Raw genomic sequence first — 19,842 nt, forward strand, 5'->3', positions numbered from 1 at the left:
CACTTTGGGAGGCCGAGACGGGCGGATCACAAGGTCAGGAGATCGAGACCATCCTGGCTAACACGGTGAAACCCCTTCTCTACTAAAAAATACAAAAATCTAGCCGGGCGAGGTGGCGGGCACCTGTAGTCCCAGCTACTGGGGAGGCTGAGGCAGGAGAATGGCGTAAACCTGGGAGGCAGAGTTGCAGTGAGCTGAGATCCGGCCACTGCACTCCAGACTGGGCGACAGAGTGAGACTCTGTCTCATAAAAAACAAAAAAAAAGACACACAAATAGCAAGCAGGCATATGAACAGCTTCTCCACATCATTATGATCAGAGAGAGGCAAAACAAGACTATAATGAGATATCATCTCATCCCAGTTAAAATGGCTTATATCCAAAAGACAGGCAATAACAAATGCTGTTGAGGATGTGGAGAAAAGGGAACCCTTGTACATCATGGTTTTTTTGGAATGTAAATTAGTACAACCACTATGGAGAACAGTTTGGAGATTCCTTAATAAATTAAAAGTAGCGCTACCATATGATCCAGCTATCTTACTCCTAGGTGTAGTCCCAAAACAAAACAAATCAGTATATCAAAGGGACATCTACACTGTCATGTTTTTGCAGCACTATTTATTATAGCCAAGATTTTTAGACTACCCCTAAGTGTCCACCGAAAGATTAATGGATAAAGAAAATGTGGTATACATAGACTATAGAATACTACTCAGCCATAAAAAGGAATGAGAGTCTGTCATTTGCAACAACATGGAGGGAACTGAGGATCATGTTGTTAACGGAAATAAGCCAGATGCAGAAAGACAAACATCACATGTTCTCACTTATCTGTGGGATCTAAGAATCAAAACAATTGAGCTCATGGAGATAGAGTAGAAGAATGGTTACCAGAGGCTGGGAAGAGTATTGAATGGGTGGGGAGCTGAATATAGGTAATATGTACCAAAACAATCTTAGAGAGAATGAATAAAACCTACTATTTGATAGCACAACAGGGTAACTATAGTCAATAATCATTTCATTGTAGATTAGAAATAACTTTAAGAGTATAATTGGATTGTTTATAACACAAAGGATAAATGCTTGAGGGATGGATACCCTATTCTCCATTATGTCATTATTTCCCATTGCATGCACGTATCAAAACATATATTTATATATTTATCAAAACATATATTTATTTACGCCATATATTTATATGGCGTAAATATATACACCTACTATGTACCCACAAAAATTTAAAAATTAAAAAAACAGATTAGAACAAGCTAAGAAAATAATTTCAGAGTTCAAAAACTTGTCCATTGAATAAACCCAGTCAGGCAATAACAATAAAAAAGTTTGAAACATAAACAAAACCTCCAGGAAATAAGAGAGCAAACCTACAACACATCAGCATTCCTGAGAGAGAAGGAGAAAGTAAACATTTTGGAAAATATATTTGAGGATACAGTCCACAAGAATTCCCCAATATTACTACAGGTTGAGACACAAATTTAAGAAACTCAGAAAATCCCCATGAGATGTTATAGAAAATGACCATCCCTAACACTAATACACACAATCATCAGACTTTCCAAAGTGAATGCAAAAGAAAAATTTTAAATCCAGCTAGAGAAAAGGGTCATACCACTTACAAAGGGAACCATGGCACGCTAACAGAAGACTTCTCTGCAGAAGCCTTACAAGGCAAAAGAGATTGGGGTCATATTTTTAGTATCCTTAAGGAAAAGAAATTCCAACCAATAATTTCATGTCCAGTCAAACTAAGCTTCATGAGCGAAGGAGAAATAAAATATCTTCTAGACAAAGAAACACTAAGGAAATTTCTTATCACTAGAACAGTCTTTCAAGAGTTTCTTAAGGGAGTTCTAAACTCGGAAACAAAAGAATGATACCTGCTACCACAAAAACACACTTACGTACATAGCCTATGGTCCCCATAAAGCAACTACACAATAGAGACTACAAAGCAACCAGTTAACAACACAATGAAAGGAACAAAATGTCATATATCAATATTAATCTTGAAAAGAAACCCTTCTGAATGTCCCACTTAAACAGCACAGTGGCAAGTTGGATAAAAAAAATAAGACCTAAGCTTCTGCTATCTTCAAGACACCCATCTCACAAGTAATGATAGCCACAGCCTCAAAAGAAATGGATGGAGAAAGCTCTATCATGCAAATGAAAAACAAAAAGAGCAGGGAACCCTATTGTTAAACAAGATAAAGCAGATGTTAAACTAACAACTGTTATAAAGGACAAAGTCATTACATACAGATAAAGGGTTTGATTCAACAAGAAGGCTTAAATATATATTATATAAATATATGTACATATATAATATATAACATATATAACATATATAATATATAATATTATCTTAAATCCCACAGATAATATATAAAATATATATAATATGTTAGATTATTATATATAAAATATATATAATATTTTAGATTATATATAAAATATATAATATGTTAGATTATATATAAAATATATATATGTTAGATTATATATAAAATATATATATGTTAGATAATATATTATATACAATATATAATATATTAGATAATATATTATATACAATACATATTAGATAATATATTATATATCATATAAAATATATAATATAGATAATATATTATATATAATATAAAATATATAATACAGATAATATATTAGATATCATATAAAATATATAATATAGATAATATATTAGATATCATATAAAATATACAATATGGATAATATATAAAATATATATTAGATAATATATAATATATAAATATATTTATTTATGTTTATATTATATAAGAACACATATAATATAAATATACATATATATACACACCTACACACAACCAATATTGGAGCAACTAGATTCAGAAAACAAGAATGTCTAGATCAACAAAAAGGCAGCCACACAATAGTGGGGGACTTCAATACTCCACTGGCAGTGTTAGAAAGATTATCAGGGCGGAAAACTCACAAATAAATTCTGGACTTACATTTCATACTTGACCAATTGGACCTAGTACTCATCTATAGAATACTTTACCCATGAACCACAGAATACACTTCCTTCTCATCTTGTATTCTAAAACTGGCCACATGTTCATCCATAAAGCAAGTCTCAATAATCTTTTGAAAATATAAATGATATCAAGCATACTTGTAGAGAACAGTAGAGTAAAAATAGAAATCAATACCAAGAAGATATCTCAAAATCACAAAAGTACATGGAAACTAAACAACTTATTTCTGAATGTCTTTGGATAGACAGCAACATTAAGGCTGAATTCAAAACATTATTTGAAATTAATGAAAACAGTGGGACAATATATCAAAATCTGTGGGATGCAGCAAAAGCAGTGGTAAGAGAAAAGTTTAGAGCACTAAATGCCTACGTCGAAAAATTAGAAAGGTCTCAATAAATAATCTAACATTGTACCTAGAAGAGCTAGAAAACTAGAAACTAACCGCAGAGCTAGCAGAGGAAAAGAAATGACTAAAATCAAATGAGAAATAACAAAATTGAGACCCCCGCAGAAAGCAAAGGATCAAAAAAAACCAAAAGTTGTTTCTTTGAAAGAAGAAGCAATATCAACAGACCACTAGCTAGATTAGCAAAGGAAAAAAGAAAGAAGATCTAAGTAAACATCATCAGAAATGACAAAGATGACAACACAATTGATTCCACAGAAATAGAAAATATCCTCAGAGACTATTACAAATATTTCTACACACACAACCTAGAAAATCTACAGGAAATGTACAAATTCCTGAAATCACATGACCACCCAAGATTGAACCAGGAAGAAATTAAGCCCTGAACAGACCAACAATGAGTTACAAAATTGAATCGGTAATAAAAAACCTACCAATAAGAAAAAAGCCCTGGACCAGATGGATTCACAAGTGAATCCTACTATACCTAAAAGAAGAGTTGGTACCAAGCCTACTGAAATTATTCCAAAATATTAAGAAGGGAGGATTCTACCACAGCTCATTCTACAAAGCCAGTATTATCATGACACCAAAATCTGGCAGACACATGAAAACACACACACACACACACACACACACACACACACACACACACACCAATATACTTGAAGAATGTAGATACAAAAATTCTCAACAAAATGCTAGCAAACTAAGTCCAGCAGCAGATCAAAAAGTTAATTCACGAAAATCAAATAGGTTTTATTCCTGGGATGCAAAGTTGGTTCAATATATGCAAATCAGTACATGTGATTCACAACATAAACAGAATTAAAAACAAAAAAATGAACATCTCAACAGATGCAGAAAAAGCTTTTATAAAATCCAATATCCCATCATAATAAAAACCTTCAACAAACTAGGCATCATAAAGCATACCTCAAAATAACAAGAGCCATGTATGACAAACTCACAGCCAACATCATACTGAATAGGCAAAAGCTAAAAGCTTTCCCCTTGAGAATTGCAACAAGACACAAGGATGTCTGTCCACTCTCAACACTCCTATTCAAGATAATACCGGAAGACTTAACCAGAGAAATTAGGAAAGAGAAAGAAATAAAAAGGATGCACATATGAAAATAAGTCAAACTATCTCTTTTCTGACTATATGACTGTACAGCTAGAAAAACCTAAAGAGTTCACCAAATGCTTCCTAGAACTGATAAATAACTTCAGTAAAGTTTCAGGATATAAAATTAATGTATAAAAATCAGTATTATTTCTATACATCATTAACATTTAAGCCAAGAGCGAAATCAAGAATGGAATACAATCCCATTTATGATAACCAAGGAAACCTTAGGAATACAGCTAACCAAGGAGGTAAATGATCTTTATAAGGATAACTACAAAATATTGCTGAAACAAATCAGAAAAGACAAAAACAAAGGGAAAAACTTTTCATGCTAATGGATTGGAAGGTCCATGTCATTAAGAAGGCTGTACTGCTCAAAGCAATCTACACATTCAATGCAATTCAAATCCAAATATGAAAGTCGTTTTTCACAGAATTAGAAAAAAACAACCCTAAAATTCATATGGAACCATAAAAGAGCCCAAATAGCCAAAGCAATCCTACATTTAGAAAAAAAAGCTAGAGTTATCATATTACCTGGCTTTAAAGTATACTACAAAGCTACAGTAACCAAAACAGCATGGTATTTGGTACCAAAAAAAAAAAGATGCATAGACCAGTGGAACACATTATAGAAACCAGAAATAAAGCAGCACACCTACAACCATCTGCTTTTCATTAAAGTCGACAATAACAAGCAATGGGGAAAGCACTTTCTTTTCAATAAATGGAGCTGACATAACCAGCTAGCTATAAGCAGAACAATGAAACTGGACCTCTACCTATCACCATATACAAAAATTAACTCAAGGTGGATTAAATACGTAAATGTAAGACCTCAAACTAGAAAAATCCTATAAGAAAACCTAATAAATACGTTTCTCCACATTGGCCTTCGCAATAAATTTATGGCTAAGTACTCGAAAGCAATTGCAATAAAAATAAAAATTGACAAGTGGGATCTAATTAAACTAAAGAGCTTCTGCACAGCAAAAGAAACCATCATCAGGGTAAACAGACCACTTATAGATGGGAGAAAATATTCACAAACTATGCATCCAATAAAGATCTAACATCCAGAATCCATAAGGACCTTAAATCAACAAGCAATAAACAAATAACCCCATTAAATGTGGGCAAAGGACACGAACAGACACTTCTCAAAAGAGAATGTACAAGCAGTCAACAAACATGAAGAAAATACTCATCATCACTAATTATCAGAGAAATGCAAATCAACACCTTAATAAGATACCACCATGTTACACCAGTCAGAATGGCTATTATCAACAAGCAAAAAAACAAAACAAAAACCAAAAAACAGAAAAAAGAAAAAAATGCAGATGTTTGCAGGACTGGGACTATGGAAAATAGGGAACGCTTATACACTGTTGTTGGGAATATAAATTAGTTCATCCACTGTGGAAAGCAGTTTGAAGATTTTTCAATGAACTTAAAACAGAACTACACTTCAACCCAGCAATCCCATTACTGGATATATACCCAAAGGAAAACAATTTTTTCTATCAAAAAGACTCATGTGTGCATATATTCACTGCAGCACTACTCACAATAACAAAGGCATGGAATCAAGATAAGTGCCCATCAATGGTGGATTGGATAAAGAAAATGTGGCATGTATACACCATGAAATAGTACACAGCTATAAGAAGAATAAAATAATGTTTTTTTGCAGCAACATAGATGTTGCTGGAGGCCATTATCCTAAGTGAACTCACACAGAAATAGAAAATCATATACCACATGTTCTCATTTATAAGTGGGAGCTAAACACTGGGTACACATGGACATAAAGATGGGAAGACACTGGAGAGTACAAGAAGAGGGGTGAAAGAAGGGGTAAGAGTTGAAAAACTACCTATCAGGTACTATCCTTACTACCTGGGTAACGAGTTTAATCATACCCCAAACCTCAGCATCACACCATGTATCTTTGTAACAAAGCTGCACATGTACCCTTGAATCAAAAATTAAATTTGAAAAGGAAAAGTGTCTCCCATTTTATCATACAGAATATTAAAAAGACATGTCCTTCAGGGGGAATAGATTTAATTATTATCCTAAATAAAACTCCTGATTTTCCCATGAATGCATATCATTGAAGAACACAAGCTTGTAAAGTCAGGTACCACCATCATGATTCATGCCAAGTCTCCACCAATTTAACCACTATTGCCTTCTATATCATTTGCATAAATGCTGACACTGTGAAAAAAGACCAATACTTAGTATTATTAAGTATTAACAGTAACCAGGTCATAATTATTTTCTTTAAGAAAGCATTGTATTTTAACATTATAATACTCTTATTAAAGGTATTATTATAAGTACTGTGTATAAGTAGTATGATGCTTAATATTTTCTTAATATACCTAATAAATTATTTTCTTAATAATTTTTATCTTGTTATCCTCCTGAAATTGGTCACTGGCACCCCTGAGAAGTCCATAGAAAATACTTTGAGAACTGCTGCACTAGTGAATATAGCAATTAATAGTCAAAGACCAAGTAATGGAAGAAAATGAGGTCTGAATAGAACCCTTAGTAGGATACTGCTGCATTTTGAGATTTGGAAATAATAAAAATGTTGAACTTCCTTGGATGGCAATAAAAACAAATAAATACCAAAATTAAAAGAGTTTAATAACAAGAAACCCATGCAGCTGTCATTTAGGGCTTTTTTGTATAATTGGTTAGGACCTCTACATGCCAAACGACATCCTCAATACCCAGTTGTGGCAAAAAGATGGAAGCTAAATTATCATATTAACGAAATACAGAAGAAACCCTAGAAGATTGTAAATAAAGAAGATTTTCAGGCTTTGGAAGATTTTTGACCTTGTGCCTGGGCACAACCTAAAGAACACCATCATAACCATGCTGAGGTCACCATAGCCATAGATTCGTGCAGCACAACCAAGCTGTTCCATTTGGAGATAGCCAACAAACACCTGGTCACTGTTCCCATTCAGTGGTATGCCAATCAGTACATTGTAACATAATGGTGTGGATACATTGTTCTTTGGATATCTGCTACATATCTTTAGTGCTATTGGGCCATGTATCTTTTGTGTGATTCTTTTGTTTTCAACATAAAGGGGCCTGCTGACTAAGCTGACCAAAAGAGGGAGTAAGCCAGATAAAACTATACCATATTTGTATTATGCAAGCACCTAATTGAGTTATCTTATCTCTCAATTGTGGGAATGCCAGAGTGAAGGTTAATGAATTTGTTTCTTTTACTGAAAAGCTCTTCCCACATTCTCTGCTTTGCAAAATATTATTAAGTCAGTGATGTATATCATCCTTAGTCATACCAGTGTTAAACACTGATGACTTGAGAAGCATAGATATGTTTCTGATATGTTATACAATCTTGTTCTTGGAGAGGAGATATCCACTATGGAGGCCCAAGCCACTGGAAAAGGGCACGAAGTTGCATACCAAACAAGTATTTTTATGTAATCTGTTGGCATAGTCCTGAGCCTATTGGAAGAACAGGTTTGTTTCATGGGAAAAAGCTGGTAGTAGTATCAACAAAACATAAGAGCTAGGTATGAAAAAAAAGAAATTTAATGGGAACCTATAAGACCTTCCCCGTTTATTACCCATTATTAATACGAAGGATTCATTTAGATACAGGCCTGGTGTGGTGACTTGGGAAAGCTGACTACTTAAGATGTCATCTTCTTCTCACCCTTGTTGATTCTTGAGAATTTCAATTTTAGATCACTAGTTTGAGATGAAGTCAAATTGGCAAGGTAGCTTTCTTTAAATGAGTGATATGTATGCAAGAATCAATTCCTTTTAGCTTGGTGGCACACAGGCTGCTTAAGAGCACCTAATAAGGTCCCTGCCACCTTGGCTGGAGAGAATCTTTTTTAAAATGTCATTTCCAATAGACAAAATCTCCTGAAGTCCATGGTCTGAGTTTTTGTCTCTCGGGAGCCCACTGTAGAAAGAGTCTTTTACTAAATTAGTTTTTAGTTAGCTGCTTTATAAAGCCACTGCAATAATAAAACACATTTAATTTTAATATCATAGATTCCAGATTTCCTGGAAACAATTTCACAGGTCTGCTCATTATAATTTCAAATGGAGACAGTTGGTGTTTACCAAAAGGGGTTGATCTTAGATTAAGCAAGACCAATGGAATAACTTTTGGCCAAGAGATTTTTAAAAACCTCAGTTAATTTTGCCAACTGAGTTTTGATTATTCTGTTCATACGTTCCAATAACTCAGATGTGTGGGAACGATAGGCACAATTGAAATGTTGGAGAATGGGCCAGAGTTGGCATACTGACTGTATTATTTGTTCAATAAAATGATTACCTCTGTTGCTATTTGTTCAATAAAATGATTACCTCTGTTGCTATGAAGTTCTAAAGGAACTCCTCAAGTCAGAATAATTTTCTCTAAGAGAATTTTACTTACTGCTAAGGTTGTTGCTCTTCTGAATGGAAGTGCTTCTGCTCAATGAGAAAACATACAAACCATCACTAAAATATACTTGTATCCTTGTGGTGGTTATGAATGAATAAAATCTAGTTGCCATACCTTAAAAGGGACTTATAGTAAAGGAAAATGACCTTGAGAACTATCTAAATGTTTCCAATAATATTGTATTTCACAATCAATTATCTGGGCTCCAAAGAGTTATACCTTGTGCATAAATTAAGAAAGATGACTGTAATTTAGTTGGAAGTATGAGTAGATAATCGGTTCCATACCACAACCCAGTCTTTGAGAAGTGTGGTCCCACCTTTATTTCCCAGTTTTCTTGTTCTTTTTGGGAGCTTTAGATTGAGCTAATTTTATATCATAATCAAGTGCTTTCTTAAAAGCTAAAATGGGTTGATTTTCTTGTTCAGGTGCACTTAGGGTGACCCTTTTTGCTACATTATGTGCTCATTGGTTTCCTTTGTTTTCTGGAGTGTCTGGCTTTGAATGGACTGGAATATTAATAATGGTTAATGACTTTGGCAATATTTTGACTTCTAATAATTCTAAGACAAGCTACCCATTTTGTAATGGACTGACTGGAAGAGGTTAAACATCCTCTGTTTCTATAGCATTCTAAAGTCAAGAGATATCACAAAAGCATAGCTTCTATCTGTATAAATATTAGCACTTATTATTTTTGCCAATTGAAAGGCTTTAATTCATGCAATGCAATTAACTCTGCTTACTGAGCTGAGGTTGCTACTGAAAAATCAGCACTTTCCATTTCTTCAGTCAAAGATGCTATAGCACAATCTGCATGATAAATTCCAGATTCATTCTTTAAGTAAGATCCATCTGTAAAGCATATAACATCAGTATTAGTAAGGGATGTTTCTTGCAGGTCTATTCTAGGACAGAGAAGCTGGTTAGTTAAGATTATGCAATCATGTATCATTTTATCTGAAGGCAGAGGAAGAAGTATAGCAGGATATAGATTATTACATATGGAGATGGTAATATGGGGAGCAGAGAAAGAACTTCATAGGAAGCCAATCTACTGACTGAATAACATTGAGTGTGGTGCAAGTTTAGAAGTGCTTCTAGACTTATTGTAAAAGTTGCAAATTTTATTAACATGGCAGTAGCAATTTTTGCTCTCACACCAAGTGGCAATCCTTTAGCAACAGGATCCAGTCATTGACTATAGTATTCTACAGGTCTATTTGATCTCCATGTTTTTAAGTCAGAATGCCAAAAGTGTTTCCCTGATTTTCATAAACAATGAAGATGAAAGATTATAATTTGGATGTCCTAACACTGAGGCATCTTTAAGACTTTTTTTAATTTTTTCTAATGTCAACTGATTTTTCTTTGTCCATTCTAGGATGTCTCGCTTATTTTGTTTTCCAAAGAGTATATAAAAGTTGAATTTTTAAAAAGAAGATCAGAATCCAATTTCTACAGTATCCTGCTAACCTTAAAAATCCTCTCAGTTATTTCTTAGCTTTAGGAGGAGGGAAGGACAATATTCCTTTTATTTTACCCAGATTGATAAAAAAGATCTTTCTTTGATCTTAGGTGACCTAAATATCTTATTTATTTCTGGTGGAACTTTTGAGACCAGAACTTTTGAGTCTTTCTTTTGAGACCTTATTTCCATTTGAACCTAATTGTAGAAATAAATAAATTCCATCATCTATACAGGTTTGCTTATCCTCTGAGCAAAGAAGTAAATTATCTGCATACTGTATCAGGGTGGATTTCTTAAGGAATTTGATATCTGAAAGGTCTGAATTTAGTATTTGTTAAAAATAATTTAGGCTGTCAGTATACTGTCCACATATTATCTCTCTTCCCAAATGATGAAGAGAAATTGACTATATTTATCTGCAAGAAAGCTGAAGAATGCACTACATAGGTCTATCACAGTAATAATTAACTTTCAGTTGAAATGGCAGTCAATAACATATGGGGGTTTGGTTACTGGATATTGACGAATGACCATGTTATTAATTGGTCTCAGATCCTGTACCAAGCTCTATCTTTTGGGTTTGGTTTTCTCATGAAGAGAACTGGAGTGTTACATGGGCTTGTACAGGCATAATGAAACCACTTTTACATAATTCAAAAGTATAGGTCATATCCTTCCCAAGGCCTCTGATATTATTTAAATTTTAGAAGAGCTTTCAATTGATATATTTGAATTTTCATTGGAGCAAATGAGATAATTTTCTGAAAATTATCTCAAATTTATTGAGATATTTTAATTAGTAATTAAATTATTATTTTGAGCTATTTTCTCCAAAATTACTATTGTTAGTGGAGGATTTTGACCACAATTGATCAGGTACTATATTTAACAGCTCTTATAATTATTCATTATTTAACAATTTAGTTTCCTGCATGACAATATGAATTGCAATATGTGAATTAAAAGAATTTAGATTTTGAAAAATTTTTGAACTCAACAATTTTATCTTTTAATTCTAAGTACAATTCCCCTTTTCAAAGAAAGAGATAGAAATATTCTATGATTTTAAAAAGTCTCTCCTTATCAAATGGATGGAGGCTGAGGAACTTGATGAAAATATGTGATCCACGTGGGGGACCTAACTGAAAAACAATAGACTGAGATTTATACACTGATATAAGAATATGTGTTTCACTCATCATTTGTATATTTTTTTTGACTCAAAAGAGTAGGACCTTGTAATAAGGTGAAATTTAGCACTGATAATGCAGCTGTAGTATGTATAAGAACTTGTATTTGTTCTCCATTCAATTTCCCTTAGGGCATTAATGAGAAGAAAAGAATGTCCCTTTGATTTTTTTTGCAGCACCCCTAGTTTTCTTTTTCTCTGACCTGTTGCTATTCTATCCATTTTAATTTTCTAAAATCTTTTAAAAATGTCCAAGATTTTTGCAGTAATTTCAAAGCGGTGAATTGGGTCTGTTTTCAAACTTATTAGTTTACCTAGGAATTACAAATTGTGTGGACAATTGTTATTAGTTGTAAACTCATAATTTCAATTTTCCTTTCCTTTACCTCCTTGCTTAGGGTACAAGACATTTGATTACCAAAATTAATTAGATCATGAGTGTGAGAAGTAGCCCAACTGGGGTTTTGTTTCTTTATGATAATTGCCAATTCTTCATGTAAGGCATTGATATAGTTTGAGTTATAATATCATGTTGCTGATTAGCACAACTGTCTGCTGACAGGCCTGAATATCATTTAAACATTTTTTAAAATCTTTCATAGTATGACAATATAGGCTTACTAAGATTTTGTTAGCATTGTTATATCTTATTTCAATAAACTACTCTTTAGAAAACAAAGAGGATAGCATTTTGTACATCTTTGGCAATATCACGGATTCCTTCATGATCTGCTTCAGAAAATTTATGGAAGTCTTCGAAAGGATTCAACCAGTTTGCCTTTGCTATACAATCTTTGGCTTTCTAACACTAACATGTGAACCATCTGATATAAAGCAGAGCATCTAGTGTCATAGATAAAATGTTTAATTTGAATTTTATAGCAAATCCATTAGGGCTCTGAAGAGGATCCGCTAATTCTTTAATTATGCTGTTAAGTTCTTCTTTTGACCACATTAATAAGCCAAGGCAGGTCTCCTCTACTGGACACAGAGTTTTCCCAAAATGTAGCCATTATGCCAGAGAAGGAAGAGGAAGTATGTTTAGACAAGGAAGTTTTGAGAAAAGAGCTGAAAAGGGGTGGGAATTTTTAAATTTTAATTTCTGGAATATATGTGCAGAACACGCTGGTTTGTTACATAGGTATACACCTACCATGGTGGTTTGCTGCACCTATTGACCCATCCTCTAGGTTCCCCCGACTCGCCCCCAAATCCTCAATATGCCCCAGTGTGTGCTGTTCCCACCCCTGTGTCCATGTGTATATATTGTTCAATTCCCAGTTATTGTTTTCTGTCCCTGTGTTAGTTTGCTGAGGATGATGATTTCCAGCTTCATCCATTTGGCTGCAAAGGGCATTACTGAATTTATTTTATGGCTGCATAGTATTCTATGGTGTATATGTACCATATTATCTTTATCCAGTCTATCATTGATGGGCATTTGGGTTGGTTCCATGACTATGTGACTGTAAATAGTGCTGCAATAAACCTACAAGTGCATATGTCTTTATAGAAGAATGATTTCTATTCCTTTGGGTATACACCCAGTAATGCGATTGATGAGTCAAATGGCATTTCTGGTTCTAGATACTTTAGGAATCGCCATACTGTCTTCCACAATGGTTGAACTAATTTACATTTCAACCAACAGTGTAAAAGCATTCCTATTTCTCCACAGCCTCGCCAGCATCTATTGTTTCTTGACTTTTTAATAATCGTCATTCTGACTGGTGTGAGATGGTATCTCATTGTGGTTTTGACTTGCATTTATCTAATGATCAGTGATGTTGAGCTTTTTTTCATATGTTTATTGGTAACATAAATGTCTTCTTTTGAGAACTGTCATTTTATATACTTTTGCCCACTTTTTGATGGAGTTGGTTTTTCTCTTGTACATTTGTTTAAGTTCCTTATAAACTCTGGATATTAGACCTTTGTCAGATAGGTAGATTGCAAAAAATTTTCTCCCATTCTGTAGGTTGCCTGTTCATTCTGATGATAGTTTATTTTGCTGTGCAGAAGCTCTTTAGTTTAATTAGATCTCATTTGTCAATTTTAGCTTTTGTTGCAATTCCCTTGCCATTTTCGTCATGAAGCCTTTGCTCATGCCTGTGTCCTGAATGGTATTAACTAGGTTCTATTTTACAGTTTTTATAGTTTGGGGTTTTACATTTAAGTCTTTAATACATCTTGAGTTAACTTTTGTCCCAAGGTGTAAGGCAGGGTTCCAGTTTCAGTTTTCTACATATGGCGAGCCAGTTTGTGTAGCACCATTTATTGAATAGGAGAGCCCTTCCCATTGCTTGTTTTTGTGAGTTTTGTCGAAGATCAGATGGTTGCAGATGTGTGGTGTTATTTCTGAGATCTCTGTTCTGCTCCACTGGTCTATATGTCTATTTTGGTACCAGTACTATGCTGTTTTGGTTACTGTAGCCTGGTAGTATAATTTGAAGTCAGGTAGCATGATGTCTTCAGCTTTGTTCTTTTTGCTTAGGATTGTCTTGGCTATACGGGGTCTTCTTTGACTTCATATGAAATTTAAACTATATTTTCTAATTCTGTGAACAATGTCAATGGTAGTTTGGTGGGAACAGCATTGAATCTATAAATTATTTTGGGCAGTATGGCCATTTTCACGATATTGATTCTTTCTATCCATGAGGATGGAATGTTTTTCCATTTTTTTGTGTCCTCTTTTATTTCCTTGAGCAAAGATTTGTAGTTCTCCTTGAAGAGGTCCTTCACATTCCCCTGTTAGCTGTATTACAAGGTATTTTATTCTCTTTGTAGCGATAGTGCATGGGAGTTCATTCATGATTTTGCTCTCTGCTTGTATATTGTTGACATAAAGGAATGCTTGTGATTTTTGCACATTGATTTTGTATCCTCATACTTTGCTGAAGTTGCTTATCAGTTTAAAGACTTTTTGGGCTGAGATGATTGTTTGTTTGTTTGTTTGTTTTTGAGACGGAGTCTCGCTCTGCTGCCCAGGCTGGAGTGCAGTGGTGCGATCTCGGTTCACTGCAAGCTCCGCCTCCTGGGTTCATGCCATTCTCCTGCCTCAGCCTCCCTGGCAGCAGCGACTACAGGTGCACCCCACCATGCCTAGCTAATTTTTTTGTATTTTTAGTAGAGATGGGGTAATGATGGGGTTCTGTAAATATAAAATCATGTTGCCTGCAAACAGGGACCATTCGACTTCCTCTCTTTGTATTTGAATACCCTTTATTTCTCTCTCTTGCCTGATTACCCTGGCCAGAACTTCCAATACTATGTGGAATAGGAGTGGTGAGAGAGGTCTTGTGTCAGTTTTCAAAGGGAATGCTTCCAGCTTATGCCTATTTAGTATGATATTGGCTGTGAGTCTGTCGTAAATAGCTCTTACTATTTTGAGATACATTCCATTAGTACCTAGTTTATTGAGAGTTTCTAACAGGAAGGGATGTTGAATTTTATCAAAGGCCTTTTCTGCATCTATTGAGATGATCATGTGGTATTTGTCATTGGTTCTATTTATGTCATGGATCACGTTTATTAATCTGGTTCAGTTAAACCAGCCTTGCATCCCAGGGATGATGCTGACTTGTTAGTGGCAGATAAGCTTTTTGATGTGCTGCTGGATTTGGTTTGACAGTATTATATTGAGGATTTTTGCATCAATGTTCATCAGGAATATTGGCCTGAAGTTTTTTTTTAATTGTATCTCTGACATGTTTTGGTGTCAGGATGATTCTGGCCTCATAAAATGAATTAGGGAGGAGTCCCTCCTTTTCAATTGTTTGGAAGAGTTTCAGAAGGAATAATATCAGCTCCTCTTTGTATCTCTGCTATAATTCGGCCTTAAATCTGTCTGGTCCTGGGCTTTTTTTGGTTGGTAGGCTATTAATTACTGACTGAATTTCAGAAGTTGTTATTGGTCTATTCAAGGATTCGACTTCTTCCTGGTTTGGTCATGGGAGGGTGTATGTGTCCAGGAATTTATCCACTTCTTCTAGATTTTCTAGTTTATTTGCATAGACGTGTTTATAGTATTCTCTGATGGTAGTTTGTATTTCTGTGCGGTCAGTGGTGATATCCCCTTTATCACTTTTTATTTTGTCTATTTGAGTCTTTTCTCTTTTCTTCTTTATTAGTCTAACTAGCGATCTATTTTGTTAATTTCTTCAAAAAACCAGCTCCTGGATTCATTGATTTTTTGGAGGGTTTCTCATGTCTCTATCTCCTTCATTTCTACTCTGATCTTCATTATTTCTTGTCTTCTGCTGGCTTTTGAATTTGTTTTCTCTTGCTTCTCTAGTTCTTTTAATTGTGATGTTAGGGTGTTAGTTTTAGATCTTTCCTGCTTTCTCCTGTGGGCATTTAGTGCTATAAATTTCCCTCTAAACACTGTTTTAGTTGTGTCCCAGAGATTCTGATATGTTGTCTCTTTGTTCTCATTGGTTTCAAAGAACTTCTTGATTTCTACCTTAATTCATTATTTATGCTGGAGCCATTCAGGAGCAGGTTGTTCAGTTTCCATGTAATTATGTGGTTTTGCTTGAGTTTCTTAACCCTGAGTTCTAATTTGATTGCACAGTGATCTGAGAGACTGTCTGTTATGATTTCAGTTCTTTTGCATTTGCTGCATTTACTTCCAATTATGTGGTCAATTTTAGGATAAGTGCCATGTGGCACTGAGAAGAATGTATATTCTGTTGATTTTGGGTAGAGAGTTCCATAAACGTCTACCATGTACACTTGATCCAGAACTGAGTTTAAGTCCTGAATATCCTTCTTAACTTTCTGTCTCGTTGATCTGTCTAATACTGACAGTGGAGTGTAAAAGTCTCCTACTACTATTTTGTGGAAGTCTAAGTTTCCTTGTAGGTCTCTATGAACTTGTTTTATGAATCTGGGTACTCTTGTATTAAGTGCATATATATTTAGGATAGTTAGCTCTTCTTGTTGAATTGTTCCCTTTACCATTATGTAATGCCCTTCTTTGTCTTTTTTGATCTTTGTTGGTTTAAAATCTGTTTTCTCAGAAACTATAATTGCAACCCCTGCTTTTTTGTTTTGTTTTGTTTTGTTTTTTTGTTTGTTTGTTTTGTTTTCCATTGGCTTGGTAAATCTTCCTCCATCCCTTTATTTTGAGCCTATGTGTGTCTTTTCACCTGAGATGGGTCTCTTGAATACAGCACACTGATGCATCTTGATTATTTATCCAATTTGCCAGTCTGTGTCTTTTAATTTGGGGCATTTAGCCCATTTACGTTTAAGGTTAGTACTGTTATGTGTGAATTTGATCCTGTCATCATGCTGCTATTTGGTTATTGTGCATAATAGTCGATGTAGTTTCTTCATAGTGTCATTGGTCTTTATATTTTAGTGTGTTTTTGCAGTGGCTGGTACTGGTTTTTCCTTTCCATATTTAGTGCTTCTTTCTACAGCTCTTGTAGGCCAGGCCTTCTGGTAACAAAATCACACAGCATTTGCTCGTCTGGAAAGGATTTTATTTCTCCTTCACATATGAAGCTTAGTTTGGCTGGACAAGAAATTCTGGTTTGAAAGTTCTTTTGTTTAATAATGTTGAATATTGGTCCCCAATCTCTTCTAGCTTGTAGAGTTTCAGCTGTGAGTTCTGCTGTTAGTCTGATGGGCTTCCCTTTGTAGGTGACCTGGCCTTTCTCTCTGACCACCCTTAACAGTTTTTCCTTTATTTCGGCCTTGGAGAATCAGATGATGATTTTGTGTCTTGGGGTTGACCTTCTCATGGAGTATCTTAATGTTATTCTCTGTATTTCCTGAATTTGCATGTTGGCCTGTCTTGCTAGGTTAGATAATTTCTAGATAATATCATGAAGTGTGTTTTCCAGCTTGTTTCCATTCTCCCCATCTTTTTCTGGTACTCCAATCAATCATAGATTTGGTCTTTTTATAAAGTACAAATTTTATTGGAGGCTTTATTTATTCCTTTTCATTCTTTTTTTCTCTAGTCTTGTCTGCATACCTTATTTCAGCAAGGTGGTCTTCAAGTTTTGATATCCTTTTTACCACATGGTCAATTTGGCTGTTGATACTTATGTATGCTTCAGGAAGTTCTCGTGCTGTGTTTTTCAGCTCCATCAAGTCATTTATGTTCCTCTTTAAACTGGTTATTCTAGTTCGCAATTCCTGTAAACTTTATCAAGGTTCTTACCTTCTGTGCATTGGGTTAAAACATGCTCTTTTACCTCAGCATAGTTTTTTATTACCCATCTTCTGACGCCTAGGTTTTTTTCTGTTTGTTTGTTTGTTTTGAAGAAGTCTTGCTCTGTCGCCAGGCTGGAGTGCAGTGGTGTGATCTCGGCTCACTGCAACTTCCGCATCTTGGGTTCAAGCAATTCTCCTGCCTCAGCCTCTTGAGTAGCTGGGACTATAGGCATATGCCACCATGCCCAGTTAATTTTTGTACTTTTACCAGAGACAGTTTCACCCATGTTGGCCAGAATGGTCTTGATCTCTTGCCCTCGTGATCTGCCTGCCTTGGCCTCCCAAAGTGCTGGGATTACAAGTGTCAGCCACTGCACCCAGCCCTGAAACCTACTTCCATCAATTTGTCCATCTGATCCTCCATCCAGTTCTGTGCTCTCAATGGAGAGACACTGCAATCATTTGGAGGAGAAGAGGCACTCTGGCTTTTTGGGTTTTCAGCATTTCTTCATTGATTCTTTCTCATCTTCATCAGTTTGTCTAGTTTCGGTCTTTGAGGCTGCTGATGCTCAGATGTGGTATTTGTGGAGCCTTTGTTGTTGTTGCTGTTGTTGATGTTGTTGATGATGCTTTCTGCTTATTTGCTTTCCTTTCAATGGTAAGGTCCCTCTTCTGTAGAGCTGCTTCAGTTTGCTGGGGGTCCACTTCAGGCCCTATTCATCTGATTCACTGCCACACCTGGAGATGTCAGTCAAGGAGGCTGGAGAACAGCAAAGACAGGTACCTGTTCCTTCTTCTGGGACTTCTGACCTCGAAGGGCACCACCCTGATGCCAGTAGGATCATTCCTGTGTAGGGTGTCTGACGATTCCTGTTGGAAGGTCTCATCCAGTTGGATGGCATGGGGAACAGGACCTGTTTAAAGAAGCCCTTTGTCCCTTGGTGCAGGGGGTGTGCCTTGCTGGGGGGAATCCCACTTTTCTGGGCTGCCCGGATTCCTCAGAACTACCAGAGGAAAGGCTAAATATGCTGGCCTACAGAGACTGTAGTCAACCCTCCCCCTAGCGGCTCCGGCCCTGGGAGATCCAGGTTCTGTCCCTGAACCTCTGGCTAGAGTTATTGGAATTCCTGCAGGGAAATCCTGCCCATTGAGGAAGAATGGGTCAGAGTCAAGCCTGAAAAGGCATTCTGGCCACAGATTCCCACAGCAAGTGTGTTGGACTTGGGGAACAAGTTTTGGAACCAAACCGTCCAGCCTCCCTGGCTGCAGCAGGGGAAAAGTGCAGCCTGGAGCTCTAGAGGTGGATCCCTTCACCCAGGGCACTTAGTGTGTTAGGCAGTTGTGAGTCCCACTGCAGGCTGTTTGTTGCCCCTCCCCTAAGGAGTTCAAATGGCTTAGACAGCAGGCAGCTTCAGCTATGGTGCTAGTCACCCCTCCCCCTGGGAGTTCCGGTAGGTTTAAGCAGATTCCAGCTGAAAGACTGTTGAGAATCTGCACATTCCTGAGTTGGGAGGCTAGGCCTCAGTGGCCTGGGCTCACCAGTGGAATCTTGAGATCCATGGGTTGCACAGTTCCATGGAAAAAGCACAGTTTCCCCGACTGGGTAGGTTACTCACCACCTCCCTTGGCTAGGGGGAGGGGGCTCTCCTGCCTGGTGTGGCTCTCAGATGGGCCGCGGCACCACACCGTTCTTCCTTCTCTCCATGGGTCACGCCAGCCTGCTAGTCAGTTCTGATGAGAGAACCTGGATACCTTGGTTGCCGGTGAAAGATTCAAACTTTTTTTTTTTTTTTTTCCCCCAATGGGAGCCTACAAACACCGCGGTTTCTAGTCAGCCATCTTGGCCCCACCCCAGTTTACTTTGCTGAGGATTTCGAATCAATATTCACCAGAGATATTGGCCTATAGTTTTCTTTTATGATGTATCTTTCTCTGGTTTTGCTATCAG

The sequence above is a fragment of the Macaca thibetana genome, chromosome X, assembly GCF_024542745.1.
Source record: "Macaca thibetana thibetana isolate TM-01 chromosome X, ASM2454274v1, whole genome shotgun sequence".
In the NCBI taxonomy this organism is placed as follows: domain Eukaryota; kingdom Metazoa; phylum Chordata; class Mammalia; order Primates; family Cercopithecidae; genus Macaca; species Macaca thibetana.